Source organism: Ostrinia nubilalis, chromosome 6, assembly GCF_963855985.1.
Source record: "Ostrinia nubilalis chromosome 6, ilOstNubi1.1, whole genome shotgun sequence".
NCBI lineage: Eukaryota > Metazoa > Arthropoda > Insecta > Lepidoptera > Crambidae > Ostrinia > Ostrinia nubilalis.
Window position 1 is genome coordinate 14,874,427 of NC_087093.1, and position 25,296 is coordinate 14,899,722.

General features: G+C 36.0%; 1 protein-coding gene across 1 annotated transcript in view; it reads left to right on the forward strand.

The window, feature by feature from the left end:
• Positions 1 to 4,917: 4,917 nt before the first annotated feature.
• Positions 4,918 to 25,296, forward strand: part of LOC135072701 (CUGBP Elav-like family member 1) — a 509,527-nt gene continuing 489,148 nt past the window's right edge. Inside the window, exon 1 of the mRNA XM_063966723.1 lies at positions 4,918 to 5,218. The gene's annotated coding sequence lies outside the window, so the exon portion shown is untranslated. The remainder of the gene's footprint in view (positions 5,219 to 25,296) is intronic.

The following is a 25,296-nucleotide window of genomic DNA, read 5'->3' on the forward strand; positions in this document are numbered from 1 at the left end:
AAGATGGTGGTTGCTCGCCAGGCGGACTTAGAACAAGCCCTACCACCATCCAAACCGAACAGAAAATTCTGCCGCCACTGGGAATCGAACCCGGGACCTCTGCGTTTGAAGCAAGTGGTCATACCACTAGACCACACAGGCGGTTAATAGACCACAGAGGTGGTTAATAGACCACTGAGGTGGTTAATAGACCACAGAGGTGGTTAAAACCTTCTCCGCTCTTCTCCGCCGCTTTGGTTGAAATAGCCTGCTAGCTTCGCCTCACATCTCTAATTTTCGCACTGCTCTCCCTTAGTGGAAACAGGGCCTAAGACTGCAGTTGGAATATATTGTAACTGCAGCGTATTTTATTAGGCTAGCTTTACTTGCGTGAATATCTGTAACAAAAAGACTTGATTCTGCTCATTCCCCTCACAAAAACCGGGATAAAAACTAGCCTACGTGTTTTTCTTCTTCAAAAGAAGAAACCTTCGGAGGTTTTTGTTTGTAAAAAATACCAACTGAATTGAGAACATTCCTTTTTGAAGTCGGTTAAAAATAAAATACTCTTAATATAAAAAACAATAATAATTATGTAGGTATTACCTAAAATAAAAAACATTCATATAAAAAGCTTTACCCAAATATTACAAACTGATCAAAATATGGACACGCAACAATTTACCAATAAAACCACAATAACCGAATTCCCGTAAATCACTAATACATAATTATTATCCTTTACCTGTAGGAAACATGTCCATTAAAAGCTTTACTAAACTATTAAAACTGATTAATATTCACAATATGGGAACAATATTGAAGAGTTCAAATCATGGCCGAAATATAAATTGTAAATTGTATGTACAGTCACCAGAATTTAATCATTTTTGGCAAAATAGCATCTATTACAATTGCCATAGAGTTAAGCTTGATTTTCCACGTCTGTACAAACTTGGAGCAAAGTCATATATTAACAGTCGAACCGGCCATCTATAATAATTACTCGGCGAACTTCGCTCCATGGTGATTAAAAAGTTTCATTAAAACTTTTCCGTCGGACATATAAATTCGGACCGTATATTGTTGTTTCAGATTTCTCCTGGCAACCCAGAATCAATATTGGCCGATAAGTTGGCGACACACCAAGAATATTACAAGTTTGGGCAATTGTTTTCTGTAAGACTGCACTGCGTTGGCATAAAAGTGACAATTACTAACACGGTTATGTAATAGTTACTTATGCGGTCTGACAGTCGCACGATTCACGTCTCTACCTTAGACAACAGTCTATGATTATAGTCTAAAATCGATAAAAATAATGTGCTTCGTTAAGACGATTTATTGGCTCGCATTGTAGTCTTGAGTATAAATCAACGACCAGGCAACTCAAGACAGACTGTCTTACGTTGTCTTGAAAGGGTTGGGTTGACTCTAAACGAAATGGGAAAGGGCACAGAAGAAGAAGAAGAAGACCTGATGTTGCAGCCGCCTCTTTGCCGCGCGACACTGGCCACTAAGAAGACTTTCTCGATGACCAATTATCGTTATTCATTTGTTTTTTTTTTCTCACTAACTATTATAGTTCTTACAACTCACGAAGGCGAGTGAGATTTACTTTTGTGTGTACGTGCACATAACGATAGTGTAATGTCTATCAAAACTTTTGAAAAACGAACAGTAGCGAGCCACCACACATGTAAAGTTCACTCGCCTTCGTGATCGTGAATTGCAACAGCTATACGGGGCTATAATAAAAGACTACCTATTTGATTTTTTTTTAAACAGTAATAATTATTACGAATTGCTCTCGGTGTAGACCCAACTTAATAAGGGTAAGGGGCAGCTGAAAGCAAATGACCAAAATCGATACATGCTTCAATAATAGATGCCCGTCCGACGCGGGTTCGATTCCCCTGTAATATCATCGATTGTAACCGTTATAGCGTTGTTCTGAACCAAATATTGTGGAACGTTCTGACAGTGATATTTTGGTGATAGGTTATTTTGAGCTAGACTATGAATAATGTTTTCATAGAGCTTGTATAATTTACTGATATTATCATACTTATAATTGCTGATATTTTGGGAACGGTATACTTTCAATAGGTAACATTTTGTGTTAGTATTTTGATTAAAAAAGTTATAAAATAATTTTACACCATAATAATTATTATCCGCAAACGCATCAGCCTTGCCATCCAGCGTGGCAATGTGGCCAGCCTTTTGGGCACCTTTCCCCAAGGGAGCGACTTAGATGATTTTTTTTATTTATAAAGCTTGTATAATAATATACGTATATTTTAATTTTTACCTTTTTTTATTTAGTTTAGTTTAGTTTAGTAGTTATTTGTTAACATTTTGTATATTATGTATAGAATATTGTTAGATTTGAATAAAAATAATATAGTAAAAAAAAAAACTAAAGTCTGACTTGAAAAAGTAGGTACTTTTGTGTTGGAAAGCCCATTTGTCGAGGAAGGCTTTACGCTATACATCACCCTTCAGCCAATAGGGTCCAGTAAAGAAAAATGTTGCAAAAACGAGAAATAATATTCAAACTATTTTCACGCGTAGGTACGAAGTCGCGGGCACAGCTAGTCTATATGTATAAAAGCGAAAAGTGACTGACTGACTGACTGACATAGTGATCTATCAACGCACAGCCCAAACCACTGGACGGATCGGGCTAAAATTTGGCAGATAGATGTTATGACGTAGGCATCCGCTAAGAGATATTAGAGGATTTTACGAAACTCAACCCCTAAGGGAGTAAAATGGGATCCACGCGTACAAAGTCGCGGACACAGTTAGTCTATCTATAAAATAAAGCACAAGTCGCCCCACTTCGCATACAGGAAGCCTGCACAGTGCAACTAATAATAGCACTGTCTCTCTTTATGCCTTTATCGCGACAGCAAGATGCGTCCCACATTCGTCAATAGTCGCTATCAAGAACCTAGTTTATATGAATGTAGATAGCGATTGCGACAGCGTGAAGGAGATTGCTAAGATATTTTATGAATGAACGACGGGAAATCGAGTGGGATACCTTATGTTATCGTAATAGATGCTATTTTGCAACAAAAATTGATGTATGTATGATTTGCTGATGACTGTTAGCCCATTGTATTGAGTTATAATAATGTTCACATAACTCGTAGAGCTGATGGCCGCTGGGGCAGGAAAGTTCTTGAGTGGCGACCACGAGCCGGAAGATGTAGCGTGGGCAGGCCTCCCACTAGGTGGACTGACGATCTGGTGAAGGTCGTGGGAGGTGCCTGGATGCGAGCGGCGCAGGACCGGTCTTTGTGGAAATCCTTGGGGGAGGCCTTTGTCCAAGCAGTGGACGACTTTCGGATGAAACGAACGAATGTTACATTTTCGTAAGTTAGTGCCTCATGTATATATTTTTCGAAAACCATTATAACTAGTTCTTGCAACTCACGAAGGCGAGTGGCTTTACTTGAGTGTGTACGTGTACATGCACATAACGATAGTGTAATGTCTATCAAAACTTTTGAAAAACGAACAGTAGCGAGCCACCACACATGTAAAGCTCACTCGCCTTCGTGAATTGCAACAAATATAATACCTTTTCTATAACAATGTTTCTAATCCACAAATTCGTCAAAATATTCAATTAAGTAAAATAATAAAGAAGGTATTGCCATAATTTGCAATGGCTTTTTCGTACAGTTTTTTTACTATCTTGCGGCTCTGGACGTTTCTGTTCAGTGAAAAATCTTTCACTGTGTCAGAAAAAAAATATTTACGTCCTACACATTTCAGTTTGATCAGACATTAGGTATGTCAAGTCAACGTTTACGAATCAATAAAATAAAATCTCGTTTGCCTCCTATCACATAAAAAAAAAAAAAAAAAAAAAAAACAACTTTTTACGTTAAAATAAAAAAGCACAGTAAACAGGTAATTTGAAAGAATTTACTCACAAGTCTAGACAACTGTTTTCGTGTTTTTCACAAAGACCAATTTATTTTAGGATTTTTAAAGTCACCTTGTCGTTCGAAAATGCACGTATTTACGCCACCATAATTGATTGCTACAAGCATGTAAACTTAAATTGTCATTGTTATTGAAAATAATCTGTTACAACTATAATCCCAACATAATACGAGTAATAACTTTTGGTAAGTAGTCATTTCATAGTTGTCCAATAGAAATAATAGCTTTTTTAACTTTAGAATGTAGAGTAATTAAAATTTATAAATATTTTATAGCATCAATGTTTTTTTTAATAACACTCACAGTTCATACGAGTATGAGTCCATTAAAAATGCATTTTAACTGGGAACTTACTTATTCATTTTATGTTTCAAAATATACCCCCAATAGTTACGAGTACATGTTTTAAATCAACTAAAAATCTGTTAACATAAATATATCTTTCAAGCATAGTAAATCATTATAAATCTTTCAGCGATTTAAATAGTTACGGAAAAAGTAGACTTACAAATAAATACATCGTACTCAAACGCAGTAAGAATATTTAAATATATTTTTAACGATATAAAACGGACAAAAAAGAATTCAAATCCAAAAACTACCAACAAAATTGCACTGAACTGAACGCTACCATCACCAATTTTTTGTAATACATAATTTCATGCTGCCTAACCTATCTAAAATAATTTAGATTTAGATCTGAAAATAATTTGCAAAAGAAAAAAATATTTCAAAACAAAAGAATGTCGAAATAAATCAGAACATTATAAAGTGCATAATAAAATATTCAGTACTGGCCATTATAAAGTCTAGCTTTTAAAAACAAACAGCGTCGTGTCGTGTCATTGGCTGAAATTCAAAAATAGAAGCTTCACTCGATCAAAAACCGAAGATCGCGTCTTCCGCGGTTTTTCCACAGAGCTCGCATGTCATTCATGCGCGAGTTCGAACTTCGAATAGGCGGTGAAAATAAATTGTTTATACGTATGTCCACGTAAATACGTAGCGGTCAGTCAGTTGTCAGTTAATAGTGGAAGAGGGGCGCGAGCCACGTGTCCACTACGGCTAATAAAATAGTTTTTCCTTTTAGTTGGACACGGTACGCAACACGTGGTCTCGTTAAAGTTCGGCAACAATTCGCCTGATAATACAAAGTTTCGCGGCGCGTGATTTGTGTATGTGTGTTGTGCAGTGATTGTTTTTTGTTTTCCGTGATCCCGGTGTGTGATTCGTTTTTGTTTCTGTGGTGCACTTGTTTTTGGATTTCGAACCGGTGAGTTGTTTTTTTTTATTTGCCGAGGGTATATAAATCTGTGAATTGCGGTGTTAGCGTTTCGTTCCAAATTTGAATTTCGAACGTTTAAAAAGTCTGCGTAATCGTAGGCCTTGTGATTTAAAATTATTATTTATAAGAGTAACAAAACATTATTGTGTTTATTTTCTAATTCATTACGGTGTATGTAACGAGATTCATTTCTTAATTTAATTAGGTATTATAGACGCAAAAAAATAATCAATTTAAGAGTAGGATAGGTACATATTATTTTCACATCAGAAAATATCGTTGCGTAAGTTGAAAATATCTTTGAAAACTTTCTGCAAAAGAGCGTTCCACGTGATAATAGCAATGTAATAAAATTATGAATTTGTATAGGTATCTACAGGGATAATATAGCTAATCTCAAACTATACATAAAGAAAAACATAATGAAAAGTATCTTTTAATCATGCTATTAATTGATAACAACGTCACCTAGTTATGCTTTCTTAAATCACTAGCTGATCCAGCAAACTTCGTACCGCCTATGTTAATTATAAATAGCAAGTGCATAGTATTTTTTTTTATTCTAATGCTTCGCCAACCTATCCCTGCATACTTCCGCAACTACGAGTATAACCCATATTGTATTGCCTACGTATACTCATATACAGGGTGTCCCAAAATTATCACGTCACACCGACACTGGAGGTAGCTGAGTCTAAGACCCATCGAACAAGCTTAATATGTCCATAGAAAAGTTTCATAAGTTTTAACATATGACCAATTTTATTTATTCATGTCCATAGAAATTTTTGATGAGTTTTGAAATATGACTCATATTAGTAATTTTTTAAAAATGACTTAGTATACTTGTTAGATGCGTCTTAGACTCAGCTACCTCCCAGTGTCAGTGTGACGTGCAAATTTTGGGACACCCTGTATACTAGGTATCATCCTTTATCAGTGGCATTTGACCCGTGCTATCGCGGCGATAGGTCAACAAATTTCTAGCACGTGGACCCAAGTGGAGACAGGACTATATTTGTATCTAAGCACTATAGATTTTGCCCGCGACTTCGTCTGTGTGGATCTTTTATCTATACTATCTATGTATACTAATATTATAAATGCGAAAGTAACTGTGTCTGTCCGTCTGTCTGTCTTGCTTTCACGCCTAAACCACTGAACCGATTTTGATGAAACTTGGTATAGAGATAGCTTGAGTCCCGGGAAAGGTCATAGGACAGTTTTTATCCCGGTTTTTGAAACAGAGACGCGCGAGAAAGTTTTTTTGTAACAGACAAAATTCCAACGGGCGAAAAGCCGCGGGGGGAAAGCTGGTATCGTTATAAATTTATAGCCTGTATATTTTTCTGATAACACTGTAAGGTTTCACTAGAACCTGTTTAGTAGCCTTTGCAAAAGTAAGAAATATCCGTCCATCTCACCCATCCTCATTTCACATTTGACTATTCTAGTAACATTAGAAGTAAAATGAAGTAGGATAGAATAGGATCTAAAGTAAGTCTTATTGATTATGATGTGACACGGTGGAGGGTTAAAGAGGAGGCCTATGTCAAAGGCGAACCCCCCTAAAGGCTGTTGTAGATAGATAGATAGATGATGTGACACGATGATGTAATATACAAAAATCAGGCCTCCCCAACCTGTCTGGTCAGCATGTAGAGTGTTAGTAGACCAAATATTCCATTTGCCTTTGGTAAATTGAAAGGTTCCTGCAGTGGCAGTGGAGACTTAAAGTTGACCGGAAGATATTTTAGATGATCGAAACTACATTGGTTACCGTTTCATTATACCTATTATTGTTTATTATAAATCTAATAATAATATGTTTCTTCTCTAAATAAATTGACAAGTGTGTAACCATTCAAGTGAACCTAATGTTCTAGATTCTAGGGACTGTGCACACCACGTGTTTAAAAAGCGCCGTTAACGCGCGTGTGTAGCGATACACAAGTCGAACGCAGTCTGTAGCCCTTTGCGGTATCGTCTGCGCGTTTATATAACGTGGTGTACATAGGCCCTTAGGTCTCTACTATCAGCGTCTGGGCACAGGTCACCGCGCATACGCACCTATCGCTATCTATCGCATAGATTGTCCAGTTATGTCATCGTATTCAAAGGGCGCCATCGACGCGAGTTGTAGCGATACATAAGTCGATCGCAGTCTGTAGCCCTTTGCAGTGTTGTCGGCGCGTTTCTAAAACGTAGTGTACATAGGCCCTTAGGTCTTAAGCTTCGGCCAAACCAATGCGTGCAGATCACGTTTGCGAGGGCGATGGCGATCACTGCACCTGCACTGACCAATGACAGGACGCGTTGATGTGAACTCATCGCTACAAATTCATACACGACATCTGATCGCTATCGCCATCGCCATCAAGCACGCAGGTTGCATGCGTTGGTTTGGCTGAACCCTTAGGGCGCTTTCAAAATGCCTAAAATTACCAAAAGAGTGTGTGGTCTTGCAAACAGACGACAAACCGTCCGTCCGTCTCAAAACGTCCAATTTGCAAGAGCCCTTAGCTGCTATCAGCGTCTGGGCACAGGTCACCGCACATTCGCACTATCGCTATCTAACGAATAGATCGTCCAGTTATGTCATCGTATTCAATGCAACCACTATCTGCACTCACGTCAAACTAAGACTTTATGAGAGTGTTTACTTGGGAGCACTTCCTACTCGTAGATTTTGATTCTGTTTGACAGTTAAAAAGATGTTGAATATTTTTTGAGATCGTTTCTTTTTGTATTTTTTAAATTAGGCAATGTACATACAGCATGTACTCGTATTAGGATCGTTTGTTTCAGTCAAATGACGTCCACTGCTGGACAAAAGCCTCCTCAAGCATTTTCTTAACGATCGCTCCTGCGTTGCCCGCATTTAAGATCATTTAAATTGGCTATATTACTACTTTTAGAAACTTTTCTAATCTATGTTTAGTCTAGTTTGCCTTAAGCTTAAAATAAAGTTAATTTATTTTATTTTATTTTATTCGGAAAACCAACAGCAATACAATACAAATAATGGGACCTTAAATTATGTATCTGCTTAGCCATTTATAGGTAATCGCAAATGGAAATTACTCAGCTACTAATGCGGCTTACTCGATTGTGCTTACTTTCTAAGAAACAGCTTTACTTATTCAAATAAAATTACCTTAGCAAGCTAATTTACGTAACTTAAAACATATTTTGTGATCATTAGAGAGTTAGATGCAGTGGGTGAAAGCAATAAATTATTTGGCAAAGAAAAGGTAGGCATTAAGGACTTTTTGTTGCTGGCAAGATCGAAAATTCTTCATTTACAGACCAAGAAAAACAATTTTCTAATCATCTAAGGCTAGATTGCACCTGGCTTTTACTTTAAATCTGTCAAACTCCATACAAAAAGCACCGGTTATCGTTATAGTTACGGTTAAAGTTTGATGGTGTGAGTTGCGCCATCAAACTTTGAATGTAAATTGTCGCACTATTTGTACGAAGAAAAATCTATCGAATTGGGTCTAATTCGAAATAAAATTTTCGGCAACACTGACAGCTCATATAAACTTATCGAAATTATCTGCCACCAGTGTTAAATCAGACAACTGCATCGAGACAATGTGGCGATATGCCACAAACAAAGTGATTCCGACCGAAATATATTGCAGTATCGCACATTGCAGGAGAAAATAAAATGTGAGCGTGTGGGTGTGACCTCGGAGTAATTATTTCTGTCTTGCAACGCGAGATGCACAGAGATAGATCTGTCACTAACCGGCCGGTATAAAATTGTTTACTTTAGAATATAGTTGATGACGCCTGGACGGAATCTAGGCGATTTTTTATTGGTTCTTAGAAAATTGCTGGTCTTTTTAGTTTATTGAAAGAAGTGCTTAGGAATTTTCAGTTTTATTGCTATTTTATTGAGTGAAATGCTTAAGAACTTTCAGTGTCGTTATTTAGTGTTTAAAATATGATTTAGATCAAAGACTATGAAAACTTTTGACGTTTTTCTCAAACACATAATTAAGTCTTGTTCACACGGTATAATTATCAACTTTAATTTATAAGCCAGTTTCTAGTTACTTATTTTATCAAACTATATTATTATGAATCAATTAAAAATTAAGTTTTGGGAAATGCAGTAAATTATACTCATTGGGTTGTAGGTAGGAAGTAATTATTTTATTAACAACTATCTCAAACTTCTAGTTATTTAATTTGAGTGGAAAAAAGACAAAAAAAAAATATATTACATACATCCAATTTTAAAAGCATTTGAAATCTTAGTAATGAAATTACTTGAACACATAATAAAAATATTGACCATTCTGAAATGTATGTCAACATGCTCAATCTTGTTGTAAAGTGAAAAAAATAGTTTTCATTTTAATTAGAAAATGTTAGTCTAATAATAAGTATTTTATAAATTGATCTTTAACCTAAAAAAACAAGATGATAGTTTTTGGAAAATTACCAACGCATTTCGTCTGCTACTTTCTCATTAAATTACTTAATCTATAGAAAACATATTTTAATGTTGTACATTATACAGGCATATCGCTTATTTAAATAGGTTCCTGTGGTAATGGACTGCGATAATCAAATTTATCCATAATATCGCACGTTCATAATCAAACCGTCACTATACGAAATTGGGAGAAATTGAGTTAACAACGCCATCTATCAGAGCTCCGCGAAAAGTGCATGCTGTAAAAATCCCACGCTTAAAACTCAAATAGTTCGGCAGATATCACTAGTGTCGTTATGGAGTTTAATGGGGAAACCGGCATATGTTGTGAGTAACAGTGACACGTTTTTAGTAGTGACGGGAACTGGACGGGCACGCCGTGATAGTTATGTGGACTCTGTGTTGAAAAACGTCATTTTTAGCATAAAGACGCTTTTACTCCAAATCATTAAGATAAGTCACAATAAAGTAATACGAAAAACGCCTTAAAACAAAAAGTGACAATATTTTACTTACATTTTTAAGAAGATTGTTCCATCACTTTGTAGAATATTGTGTTTATCCAAATTGTGTAATATTAAAACAACAAGAAAGATTTTTAAATGACTAAGTAGTTATAATTTTTTTTAACAGCTAACAAAAATGCCACCAGTCAATCCAAACACTAGTAAAATCAAAGGAATTATCAAGGTAATTACTACTTTATCTAGCGTTTGTGGACTATTTATTTATTTATTCGATCACCAACAAGGTTACATTGAGGCTTCACAAAAGTAACTATAAAGAAATGAAAATGCCTTGGATTCGACCGAGATCTGAGCAGTGCTACAGTCTCTCCAATGGTGCCAAATTGACTATAGATACATCGAAGTGTTGAAAGGCTTGTACGAAAACGCCACAATCTCGGTTCGTCTCCAGGATCAGGACTCGAAACTCATCCAGTTGCAGCAAGGGGTGAGACAGGGACACGTCATAATATCTCCGATACTGTTCAACACCGCCCTGGAAGATGTTTTCAAGCTTCTGGACTGGAGCGGATTTAGCATAAATATCAACGAGTACATCATCCACCTTCGATTTGCGGACAATGTCGTAATCATGGCTGAGACTGTGGAAGATCTAGGCATAATGCTCGATGGCCTAAGTAGAGCCTCTCAACAAGTGGGCCTGAAAATGAATATGGACAAGACAAAAAACATGTCAAATGTCCATGTAGTATCCACTCATCTGGAGACTCTACATTCGAAAGTTTGTTGACAATTTATGTATACCTGGGACAAACAGTCCAGTTACGTAGGTCCAACTTCGAGAAAAAGGTCAATCGTCAATCCAACTCGGCTGGGCAGCGTTCGGGAAGCTTAGTGATATTCTCACGTCCGAAATACCGTAGTGCCTCAAGACAAAAGTCTTTGATCAGTGTGTGTTGCCAGTGATATTTTATGGATCTGAGAGGTCACCCAAACGGTGATGGAGCGTGCGATGCTCAGTTAGTTTCCCTACGTGATTGAATCAGAAATGAGGAGATCCACAGGAGAACCAAAGTGACCGAAATAGCCCGCAGAATCGCTAAAATAAAGTGGCATTGGCCGGGGCACATAGCTCGCAGAGGTAATGGCCGCTGGATAATGATCCAGAATTTAAACCTACTTCTCTGAGCCCTTTTCCCATGAAAAATCACTATCTAGTTCGTCAAGTTCATCGAGGTCATCAAGTTCTTGTTGTTTAAAGGCTGCCTGAACAAAAGAGTACCTTATTTTTTAAGAAGTTGATTTATGTGATGTAATTTTATAGTAATTTCATGTGTGTAACGTATTTATTTCTGATCGAGAATTTACATTTATTACTGTTACCATAGGTACCACTTAATCCAAATTATAAAGTTTTAAGTTCATTAAAATTACTGATTTTTCTATGTCAGTTTTATTTAATAATCATCATTTTTTAATCTTTCATCGTCAAATTTATATGAAAATAGTGACATTTCTACCGGAATTAATAATACAACATTAACATGTTTTTAATCGAAAACTGTCACTGTCTCAATTTTAGTGGAAAAGTGACACCATTTTTAGGGAAAAAATTAAATATTAAATAAACCATTATGATAATTTGAAAGATAATTATATTCCCGTAAAAACCAAACAAGCCACTACTGGTATTTAATAAAAAACAAAACATTTAAGAACATTTTGCACACTTTGCAAAGGTTTTAAAATTTGAGTATTTCAAATGCTTTTCCTGAAAAATCGACTTTTTTGTATAGTGACAGTTTGATTATGAACGTGCGATATTTAAAACATAGGTGAGTATTCCAATGACTTGGCCCACTTTTAGCTTGGTCCGCGGGCCAAGTCGCTGGTTTGAATTTTTAAATAGTTTTTTCTTCTTCATCAGATACCAATTTAGTACAACAATTTTATTCTTTTTGCTCTATATGTTGATTTGTATCATTCTATTTTTCATCATCATCATCATCATCATTTCGTCCACGGCTGAATATAGGCCTCCCCCGATGCTTTCCATGTTGTCCGGTTGGTAGCGGCCTGCGTCCAGCGCCTTCCTGCTAGCTTTATGATGTCATCGGTCCACCTTGTAGGTGGTGTAGGTATGTGCTTTATTGCAACAAAGATATACAGCCTGATTGATTGTAATTTGTTGTTAATATTATTAAAAACATTTTATTATCTATACTTATAATAAATCTGTAGAGAGGTAAATTCTGTACATGAAATATATTTTCAAAGTAACTATCAGGGGGTGATTAGTGATCGATACTGATGACAAAAATGCAATCAGTAAAATTTTTGTCTGTCTGTCTGTCTGTCTATATGTTCCTTATAGAAACAAAAACTATTCGACGGATTTTAACGAAACTTGGTACAATTATTCTTCATATTCCTGGGCAGGTTAAATTCTGTACATGAAATATATTTTCAAAGTAACTATCAGGGGGTCATTAGTGATCGATACTGATGACTAAAATGCAATCAGTAAAATTTTTGTCTGTCTGTCTGTCTGTCTATATGTTCCTTATAGAAACAAAAACTATTCGACGGATTTTAACGAAACTTGGTACAATTATTCTTCATATTCCTGGGCAGGTTATAGTATACTTAGGAATTCCCACGGGAACGGGAATTAGCGGGAAAATTCTTTTGTATGAAAAATCTAAACCGCTTAAGTTAGACGCTTGAAATTTGGCATGCAGGTAGGTACCGTAGTAAACTTAAAGCTTAGTTACAACAGGATATTGCAAAAATCCTACGGGAACGGGAGTTAGGGGAAAAAACGTTTGTATGAATAAATCTAAACCGCGTAAGATAGATGAAGGGGGTAAAACGGGATCCACGCGTACGAAGTCGCGGGCGGCCGCTAGTTTACCTAATAAATTAGAAGATTTTGCGTTCATTAGTAAAAATTGTCATTCTTAGCAACAAACACTTAGTATAATGCCATTCATTTCATAGAAGATAACGTGAAAATTATACTAACTGCTGCTGCCAACGATATTTTTTCATCTTGATGAATTCAGCCTACAAAATTATACAAAAGATCATCGTAGATAAGGTATCAGTCAGTAGGACCACCTACTATGGTGTTGGTATCGGTCTGTAAACGTTTTTGTTGCATATTCGACCTACCACAATGCGAAAAACATAACCATCCTTCTGGCGAAATCGGTTAAAGAAGCGTCACGTTTAGTAAAATAATAAGCAAGTTGGATAAACGTTTATGTTACTCGTAGAAAAAGAGTTTGAAATAATAATATGTGGGTGTTCAGTTTTGGTCTCTGTAACTAAAAATACACAATATGAACTTGACTTAACATCCTAGTATGTCCCCTAGATGGGGCAGAGGGCGTCCACAACAGTCCTCCATCGCGTTCGGTCTTGAGCTTCGCGTTTGATCTTGCTCCAAGTCATGCCGATCTTCTTCGCCTCGTCTGCCACAGTGCGCCGCCAAGTTTGCTTGGGGCGACTTGGGGGTTCCAATTCAGAGCCTGCTTGGGGATGTGATCGGGATCCCTTCGGAGAGTGTCGTCAATATGAACTTGACGGTAGAGATTTAAATATAAACTACCTACAATTTTCGCTGATAATTACACCCAAATCTCAAATTCTCTTCTAGCTATAAACATAGACTTGTAACAAACTAGAATTGCTACATCAACGTAGACTAACGTATCAAATTAACAAACACTTGAATTTCCAACATAATGGAAGAGAATGCAGTGCGATCTTAATAATATCCATAAAACAACGCTAATGATTTAGAACAACAGATTTCAGAATGAATGTAAATGAAAAGTTTTACCAGAAGCCTTTATTGTTTGGTATCCAAAATGATAAATGAAAAACTTAAAGTGTTAGAGGGTTACTATCAATTCGCCACAAAGTTGATGCATTACACTTTACAAAATTTTTTCGTGACGTATCGATTAATTTGGCAAATCGACAATAACCCGTTTTAGAATGCTCCTGAAACTGAAAAAAAAAACAAACAGTCGAAAAGTCATACGGCCAGAGTCGCAGGCTAATAAGCAATTATTTGCCTTGGGAAACTGGTAAACCTAGTTTTACTTGCGTTGTACCTATATCACCCAACTGCGACTCAAACCTACTGAATTGACCGCAACATTTCTAACCCGCGTTCCTAATGAATTTCCACTAAGTATGTATTTTGGGTGCACTCCAAAACAATTAGTGCAGTCAGTATAGTGTTCATGCCAACGGCTCGCGAAATTGAGAGAAACGCTCTAAACGTTGTTAGTGGCTCTGGTCGGCTGTAATTATTTCTCGGCTTTTACGTTGTAATAGCCGTTTGCAAATTGCTAGGCTAGACTTGTCTAGTATTAAAATAATCCTCCTTCTGTCGCAGTTGGATAAAAATACAGACAAATTGAGAATCTCATCCTTTTATTTCATTTCTCATCTTTTTTATAAACTCTCATTTTGGTGTAAAACAGTGTCGTGGCTTGCACTGTCACGACTTATGCAGCTGAGCCGGGTACTTTTTGGCAACTTGTTTCTTTTTTTGCTTATATCTCTCGTCTCGTAGGTATTCAGATTATGTCTCTCAGTACGGCTAGCACGAAAAACTTTCGAGTTCAAATCGTTTGCGTACTCGAATCGCCATCAAAAGATTTAGTAAGAAAACTACAACAGCGCCCTTGTGAACGTGTCGTAAAGTGAACTTAGTATGAGATGTGGTTGCGCGAAACTTATTTTGAGTATCAAAATTGTCCCGTTATCGTTTAATTCGAAGATTAAGTATCGAATTTTATCGAGTACGCAAACGATTCAAAGACGAAAGTTGTTCATGCTAGTGGTACTGGACCTATTCCAATCTCATTAAATTATAGTATTTCATTACCTTAATTATTTTATCGTTAATATTAGTTTCACTAGCTGTTATAGTGACTACCGTAATTATTTCAAGGCTTTGGCTGTTTGCAAATTGGGAGCAGTCTAGACTTGTCTAGGCGTAATTTGGTACGTTTTAATTATATTTGTTTTGCCTTGAATTTTCTAGGTAAAGTCTCAGCTTAATCCACGCCAAAAGTTAATAAAGATTTATTGACTTTTTGACTTATCTAGTTTTAATTTAAAGTTATCTTACCGATCAAAGATATAGTTACGAAAGTATAGTTGAAAACTCCCAAGACTATCAACTTTTGATGCAAAATGACACATAAACTACATAAGAAATGTCAGTTTTTGTCTTGGTATTGCATCGTTTGTTTTGTACCTTCTTTATTAGAGTACAGACATTAACGTGCCCTGTTATAAGTCTTTTTTGGGATAAAGCAAAAATCTATTTCAGCAAATAATTTTGGACTAGAAGGAAAGTTCTATTACTCTCGGTTACTATAATTTTGTAGCTTAGTGAACGAGGTTCATTGACAAATTGTAATTATAATATACTTCAATTGAACTTAATCATGTAAGTTCGCGGTGTAATAAAGAATTATTTATTTTAAGAGAATAATAGTACTTCTTCATAATTTTGTCTGGTGACTAACGTGACACAACACACCATATAGACGTTCAATTGTACTAAAGCTTATAATTTACAAAGATAGATATAAAATGTCAGTAGATTGAATTATAACAATTAATGATGCTCATTAAAACAACAACTTCGCGTGACGGGTAGTGACGACATATTAAATCATGTATGAAAATTTTACACATAAAACCTCATCAGGCCATCCATGGTTGTTGGAAAATCAACCCTATTTTTACTACATTATGAGCTACAGTATTTTAGTTTGATATGCCGTCTGTAAGAAGATGTGAATGGGTCAGTAGTAGTTTGGCAGTGCGCCGAATAGTTCCTAAAACATTGCTGGAGTGTACGTTGTCTTAGAACATAGGGTGGTCTAAAAACTGACCACTTACTTAGAATAATGTTGTGGATAAAAAAAAAACATTAATAATTATGTGATCCTGAATGTAGGAATATACTCATTTTCATAGCCTAATGGCGATTAATTCGATTGTGTGGTTACTCATAACACCAATTATTAAGTTAAACAAACATTGTCTTTTTATGTTGTTACATCGATAGCTGTAATAGGCGAAATAGATGCCACAGTGGTTACCTGATGTTCGTCCGTTTCAGCCAAATGACGTCCACTGCTGAACAATGACTTCCACATCGCACGGTTGGTAACGGCCTGCATCCAGCGCCTTTCTGCTACCTCTATCAGGTCGTCGGTCCACCTTGTGGGTCGACGTCTCACGCTGCATCCTACCGGAAAGATATCTTCGAAATCAAGAAACTAAACACGCTGTATAGTCTACCTGAGCGCCGGCGATGACCTATAACGAGTCTATTTGTGGTTCACATATTAAAGCAGTTAATCAATGGAGGAACCACTTAAAGAATCACAAAGGTTTCTGAATGAAATATCTTTGTATTATTTGTAACTGTGCTTTTCTAGGATCAATGTCTGACGTTGTTTAATGTCATTTTTCCTACTTCGTTTTCTTTGTTGACAATCTTAACTATCCTACTTCCTACTATAATAATGTAAATGCGGAAGTTTGTATGGATGTCTGGATGTTTGTTACTCTTTCACGCAAGAACTATTGAACAGATTTTGATGAAACTTTACTGTATTATTGTTTATTATCCAGAATAACATATAGGCTATAATTTATGACGATACTATGACAAACTAAATTTCACGCGGGTGAAGCCGTAGGCAAAAGCTAGTCTCTCCATATTACCGTAATATAGTAGGTATACACATTGGTTTGGTTTATAAATGAACCGTGATTATCTAAGATAACTATCACATAACACTTTGTAAAGCATAAAGTCACAAAATAAATGTACAAGGGAATGTAATGATATCAATCTAAAAACCAAATACAGACAAAGAACGAAAATGGCCGTCAGAAACAAGCGCTCGAATTACTAATGGACAGTTCCATTTTCCATTCTACCCTGCAATCAGACGACAAATTACCATAGAGTATATAGAGTGTATACCACAGACAATAAGGAAAGTGGTCGATATCGCCCGGTCAATAGTTGATGAGGCCACCAGTTACTTGGATACGGGGTGGACACAAAACTTATTGACCGATTGCTAGGCTTGAGATGGGTACACACTGGTGTCGATCAGAAGACAGCTGCAATTGTTTTATTTTTTTAAGAAAAAAAAATGTTTATAACATTTTCATTGAGAATTTTTTACCAAATTATTTTTATATTTTCCGAACATTATCATTAAATAAAACTAAAACGTGGATGGAATTTTTGTAGCAGAGATATAGGGTTGTAATGAAGTCCCCTCATTAGCAAGAAGAGTCAAAAAGAGAGCCACATTTTTTTAATTCATAACAAAGCAGGTATTTGACTGCAATCGCACCGGGTGTTAAGTAATAAGTCCACATGCTGTTGTATTACGATATTATTTTTAGAAAATTTTAGCCAAACAACAACGCTGATCTTATATTTTATTTATCCAAAGGACAATTTCAACTTCCAGGGTTATGAAAGTTCGACTGGAAAATAACAGCAAAGTTCATAACGACAAAATCGAAAGAAAAAAAAAGCTTTAAATGTTTTCATGTATGTACCAGGCTTTACTAGTAAATAGTATTGATAGATCAGTCCAGTTGTTTCGTGCCTAGTTTATTATTGATGATAACGCTATGAATGCGATAATGTACACTGTATATTATGTAGTTAAGAATCGATAGGAACTTGAATTATGCGACTGGGTATTTGTTACTGAATATCGAAATGAAGGGACAAATCTGGCAATATCGAGAAATACCGATATTCCTCTATAAACTTTGTTAGTTGCTCCATCGGAAAATGGGTAGACATGTTACGTTTGCTAGCAATTTCTCTGAACTTTACGTGTTCAATCGTCGTAATAGGCTAGTTTCCTTAAAACAATCTTTTAGTCCGTCAAATATTACAATTTGTCAATCAAACAAGTAATAACGAAGTTATGATGCGTTGAAGTTCCGCGTGACGTCACGGGCCTCTTCTTTTGAACTTTGGCGCGCTTTATCCCTTTCAACTTTAATTAGTTTAAAAAAAAGTGAAAAATACGTGTCGAGTATTTTTTTATAAGTTTGATAAGTATTTAACTGACGGACTAAACAAACTCTTGCTTTTTTAACCAGGAAACATCCCTATTGTGTCATCGGCTCGACCTAATGCCGTGCACTACTAGGCAAAGACCTCCCCAAAGATAATTTTAAAAAGACCGGCATTGTATACTGCAAATAATATTCTCTACAAATAATCGCTAAAGACTCAGAATAACTTTTAAAAGCCTACATTAAAATCATTTAATAATCTACAATGCAATCCACCTGAGTACACTTTCCCCACATCATGCGTCGTTAATAAGCTTTTAACTGTTTAAAAATTTACGGAGCTTTCCAAAGCTCCCCTAATCTTATGAAGAAATGTGACGTTCGCAGAAGTCCCTTGAAGAATCTTCACAAATGGATTGTCAATCAGCCCTCGGCCTGCATAAATGTCCCATCATAGTATTATTTATTCATGAACAATTTGCTATGCAATCAGGTCAAATATGAGACAGAGTTGAAAAAGACGTAGTGGGTTCACGTTTTGTGTGCTTTAATTATGTATGTACTAGCTTTTGCCCGCGGCTTCACCCGCGTGAAATTTAGTTTGTCACATATCGTCATAAATTATAGCCTATATGTTATTCTGAGTTATAAACAATAATACTGTAAAGTTTCATCAAAATCCGTTCAGCAGTTTTTTCGTGAAAGAGTAACAAACATACACACAAACTTTCGCATTTATAATATTATAGTAGGAAGTAGGATAGTAGCAATTGTAGGATTTTAAAAAAAGTAGTATAATTATCCGTTATGCTAGCACTCATAAAACACAAGCTTATTAGTCGCTTACTTTGGGGCTAGATGACGCTGTGTGAAATTGTCCAAGAATAATATTATGTTATTAACCCAAACTGACCCAAACCATCCCATAGTCGGCATGAAGATTGAATTTAGAAGAAGACATTACGTCTTACTTAAAGGCTTACTTTGTAGATACTTTAAGCTAAAACATTAAATAGCTTTGCTTTTGAAGAGCATTGATTAAATGTATTAAGGCTTTGAAATATAATTTTGATTGACGGCAGCCATAAGCCATCTCGGTAAAACGTGGTGGCCATGACTATATTATGCAAAGTCATTTAAAAGTTTGATACTATTTTTTCTAGCGTTCTCTATTTTATGCTTATGCTCTGTATATTCACACTCTACTTATTATTACACTGTATAAAGTATGTACTTTACTGCTCGTGCTTTCATTGTATTCACAATGTTGGAACGCGATTTGACTTTGATAAAATATGATTATGAATTTGAGGGTACTTTTTTGCATTTTTATACGAGAGCCGTCTTGGGTAGATGCTATCTATGCGGTGTATTTTTGTATTCAGACGCATTTCTGCACGCAACTTTTTGCATAAAGTTTTTGGCAAGGAATGAATACCTGTTTTAGAAGTTCGTTCGTTCGTTTCAGGCGAAAGACGTCCACTGCTGGACAAAGGCCTCCCCCAAGGATTTCCACGAACACCGATCCTGCGCCGCTCGCATCCAGGCACCTCCCGCGACCTTCACCAGATCGTCGGTCCACCTAGTGGGAGGCCTGCCCACGCTACGTCTTCCGGCTCGTGGTCGCCACCCAAGCACTTTCCAGCCCAGTTTTAGAAGTAATAAAATTAACGCCAGCCCGGTGGACGCAGACGTAGCCCGTATGGCGGGTATTATGAGCGCTATAAAAATCGATATTATCAAATTTGAAGTTCCACTGAGTTACCACTTTTTAAGTGGTTTTTGGTAACTGACAAAAATATTATCATCTGTGCGTATACCAATAGTCCTGTCAATGTAAGATTTAAGTGTTGAGGCTGGGCATAGTACAAGGTTGTCCATAATGTACGGTAATATATAGGTACAATAATAAATGGTTGATAAAATTAATCGAGTCCGGTTTTAATGTTTTCATCAATTTCATCTACCTACTTTAATTTATATTTAGTCTGGACACAATAAAATATTATTAGTAATATTATTAGATAAACTCGGAGTATTCATTATCTGTGCAGAAACCAGAACTAGAAGAAGTATACACTTAACTGTAAATTTTTTCAGGGAAATGATAATTTAATACCAAGTAGTGTCATATTTAGGCGGTCTGAGGCGAAACACGCTTTTGAGAAAACGTTTATTACAGTCATTAGTAGTAATATCCTGATATAACAGTATAGATAAAGTCAAACGGTAACCATTGAGAGTACTGTACTGTAACTAACACGAATAATTTAATTTGTCCGTTGAGTATTCCAATAAATGAGCTGAATTGGAATTACAACCATGATTTTAGACCTGAAGTATATTGTATAATATTAGTATGTACTATGTGAGAAAGATGTCATTAACATATCCAGAGAATTAGTAGGTGCGCCTCGCCTCAACTGCGATTGCCTGATAAGTTGCCGACCATCAGGGTTAAATCCGCATGGAGAGGATGATCAACTCTGAAAGGCGAACACAACAGATTTTTGTTAGGTTCGAAACGTATGACTTTTGAAACGAGGAGCTTTGACCACAATAGGTACCACGGTAGTAGGTCAGAATGGTACTACTACTATGCCCTTAGCGCCATCCTTTTTTTTTTTTTTTTTTTTTTTATAAAACTTTAGAAAGTTACATTAAATGTGAAAGTATCAATAACTTCGGAAATAGGGTCTAACTCCCAAGATGCATTCGTAGAACATTGGTGATTTTGAATAGTAAATGTACTTGCAAATAAGACGAATTCTGGAATACCAAAAGGTAATGTAATTTCTGTAAATGCGTAGTCTGCTAAATTCATAGTATGTGTCTATATTTGATTGACGAGATTCGAAATCTGTGACCGCGTTTTCACACCCAACCACACCAATTCCATAACTCTCGAACAGTATTATTTAAAGTGTGCTGTATACTACCCCTTTTTTTATTAGGCAATAACCGTTGTATTGTCTATTCTTAATAAGTAGGTGAGATGCAAATGTTTCAAGATCATAGAGTGCAGCGAGCAATTCCAGGGTATTTAAATGTAAAAGTAACTGTAACTGGGACCAATTTCCGATGGCTGTTACGCGATGCGCGATTGCGGTTGAGGTTGACCAGTGGTTGAGGCATCGAAACAAATCATTTGATTGCAGGGTAAGTACATGATGTGCTGTGTCAATGTAATCTCTCCAGTCTCCACTATGCTAAATTATGTTTTAAATACTTGGCAGATGTTTATTGTAGTTATTTGAGTAATTGAGTGCCAAGATGTTTTTCCCGGTAACTTCGTGTACATCCAGCCGTAATTTTAACGGCGGGGCACGCTGAGGTCAATAACCCCAAGAATGAAGCAAATTACTGGAATGATATTTTTCGTAGTTTTTAGCATTACTAGTGTCTTGCACTTTTGTTAAGTTAAATTAATTTCTAAAGTATGTAAATTTTAGAAATGTAGGTAACATTATTATTTTGATTAGATAAAAAATCTTTTGTCCTCCTACCCTAGTTGCTCTTATAAATTTCCCGTTGTTTGAATATTATTCCAGCATTCTGACCGTTCCAATACATAAAAATTGGTACAGGTATTGGTACAGATAGATGGCCGAGTGATTGCAAAAAGTGTAAAACTGCTTTTAATAATTTTGTAAAGACAAAAGGCACCATGCGGATGTAAGACAAAAACGATCGATCACGAAGAAATTCAAACAACTGAATATTAAAGTGCTTGGAGTTCCATGACAAACGAAGCCAAATTCATCCATTTTCAGCAATTGGTAATAAAAGATAGGAGTCTTTCAAATCTAAGGTTTTCACATAATAAAATGTATTGTTATATAATTAATTATGTAAAGTCAGTGGTAGTATTGCATTTTAAAATAGTTCATATTAATGAATTTATTTAATTCCTTTAAATTTAGAATAAATCTTTGTCTACAATTTGGCTTTTGTACAGTTGTCGAATATACCTACTACTCCCCTCAGGTGTAGTATGTGACCTACATTGGGGTACTCCAACTTGGCATGGTTAAGTTTAAAATGGAATTTCATAACCCTGATCCAGGACAAAATAGTAGTATCATTTAATTTTGTTATGTTAGGTAAGCCATTTATTTTAGTAGTATTTAAGTCTACCAGTTACTAGCACCTTGGTGCCTATCTGCTGAATAAAATTATCATCTTCGATTCGGTTGATGATAGTTGGGTCTCGGGTTAACCGGAGACGGCCCCGCGGCGCAGGCGGCGGCGGCGGAGCCGGCGGCTGCTGGGCTGGCCGGGGTTCACTCACTGCTCAGCGGCTGCCGCTCACAATGCCCCCCTTGCGTTTAAAGTCTGATGAGTTGTAGACGTGCTGGGCTGGTATTACTGAATTATATTAGTCATAGATGATTTCGAGTGGTCTGATAAATCTGAACCAAACAAGAGATTCGTTTTGATAAATCTTTTATGATATCTCTTTTTTTGCTTGCTAATGGAATTTGTGATAGCGTATCTTCTTGACAGTGATTCTCTAATGAGTGTCACAAAGTAACCGCCAGCATCGCTCAAGGTTTTCATAATTCCTTACGGAATATTATTCCATTTGTGACATAGCTAGGTCATCAAATCATATTGAAGGCTCGGTGAAATCAGTTGCAATAAGGATGCGTACAGCAAACAGAAGCAGAATCAGATGTTCAGTTGTATTGCTGCCTTTGTTGAAGTAATTATTATGCGCAATTTTTAGCAAGTAAATAATGTTTCATCAAGTGTTTTTTATTTGTAGGTAGGTAATCCATTAATCAATATTTTCCAACCTGTTGCTAGATCCTTGTGAAAGTCTTTGACAGGCTTTGTCTTGAAAAATACCCGGTATTTTCGTCTGATGTAGGTAATTATTGTATGCTATTTTAGTAATACTTCACAATAAAGATTTTTGTATTTGATAGGGTAACAAATTATAAATACCCCATGTATATTGTATATTATTATATTTATAATTATGTTATACTATTTTACGACGTGTTGATACGTCTACCCACGTTATATGATAATACGTTAGGAAAATAATCAAAGCAAAATGCAATCAGTTTAAAAATGTCTTATCCACACACGATATATGCCGGGATAATTAATACGCTCAAAGGCAATAAAGCATCCACACACGATATACGTCGGGATGTTTATGTATTTTGTAAAACACGATTTTTGTACGTGTAGTTTAGTATCCACACACGATATACGTCGGGATAAGCAATAAATCATCCACACACGATTTACGTCGGGATGTTTATGTATTTTGTATAACACGATTTTTGTACGTGTAGTTTAGTATCCACACACGATATACGCCGGGATAAGCAATAAAGCATCCACACACGATTTACGTCGGGATGTTTATGTATTTTGTATAACACGATTTTTGTACGTGTAGTTTAGTATCCACAGACGATATACGCCGGGATAAGCAATAAATCATCCACACACGATTTACGTCGGGATGTTTATGTATTTTGTATAACACGATTTTTGTACGTGTAGTTTAGTATCCACACACGATTAAGTCGGGACACAAAGTATTACCACGGAGGGTAGTTGAAAATATTCATTTTTAATACAAAAAATAGAAATTATTCACATTATTTCATAACAATTTCAAAATACACGATTCACAACTTACCAGAATGTTTTAAATATGTATGTATGTATGTCTGCAAATCTGCAGTGACTGCACGATGGAGACAACGATGTTTTTTCTGGTTCATCATCATCAGATAAAACTATAATTTGTCGTTGTCTATGTACATACGAGGTTTCTTAACAAACTTTTCACTATATCACTATTATCACCATTACTTGATCGTTTCCTTTTACCCATTTTTACGCTAAGTTATTTTTATTGAAAAAGTACGTGTGAGTCAGACGAACACCAACACAAGTAATGACAAGAAATATGGCGGACCGCGGAATGTACTACGGTGCTGAGGAGTCAAAACACGTACTTTATTATATTTAAAACTTATATTTTTAAATAAATATTCTCTAAAAGTGTGATAAGGACGGCATCATCCCAGGTACTGCTGCATGTAAAACATAATCATCTTCGGGAGAGATACGAAGTATAATCCAGTAATAAAGGCTTATATTATTATTATTATTAATTTTCATACCTGTTGGTTGATTAGGAGCTTATAGAATGTTTTATCGCGATGCTAAGAAATAAAGCGGTGGTTATGAAATACTTCCCGACAAATAAACTAATGATTAATAAAATAAGAGACATACCTACGTGTTAAGGCTATTAACGTTCGCTCGGGGCTCAGGTTGGCTTTTTTCTTTGTTTATTTTATGAATAAACGCACTAGTCAGCCAAAAGGTGAATTACTTTAACCCATATCATCCCAAGCATACATAGACTTTATCGATTTTAACGAAAATTTTATCATAGCACCTTATTATGTATGTGAACATAAATCAATACTAAAAAATTTTTTTTTTTAATTACTTTTGAAGTTTTGAAACCGATCGACTAATCGATCAGTAGGAATATATATGCATGTAATGTTCTATTGTGTAGGTTGGGTGATTGAGAAATTAGAAGCGGTTTTTATTTATATTTTTATTAATTTTAAAACAAAATATATACTTTTAAACATTTAGAATTATTAGTAACAAGAAAATATTTAGTACTTTTACCATATTGACCAATTTTTGTACCCAAACCTAATGGGTTTGCCATGTATGTGCTGCTTCGCTCCATGTTTGCCGTAATAAGGAATCATCGATTCATCGATGCTCAAGTTTTTTTCGCCAGGATTATATTTCAGCCATCTGTAATGAGGGCTATCGTTTTAGCGCTCACCAGTTAGCGCCACTGTAGAGTAAGGTCCTGTCACTTGGTAGTAGCGAAGACAGTGGCACCAACTGGTGAGCGCTAAAGTGATAGGAGGACTATCGCATTTGCACTCATCAAGATGGCGCCACTGTAGAGTAAGGTTCTGTCAATCGCCAGGGGTGCCAACTGTTAAGTATAAAAACGATAGCCCTCATTGAGAAGGTTCCAA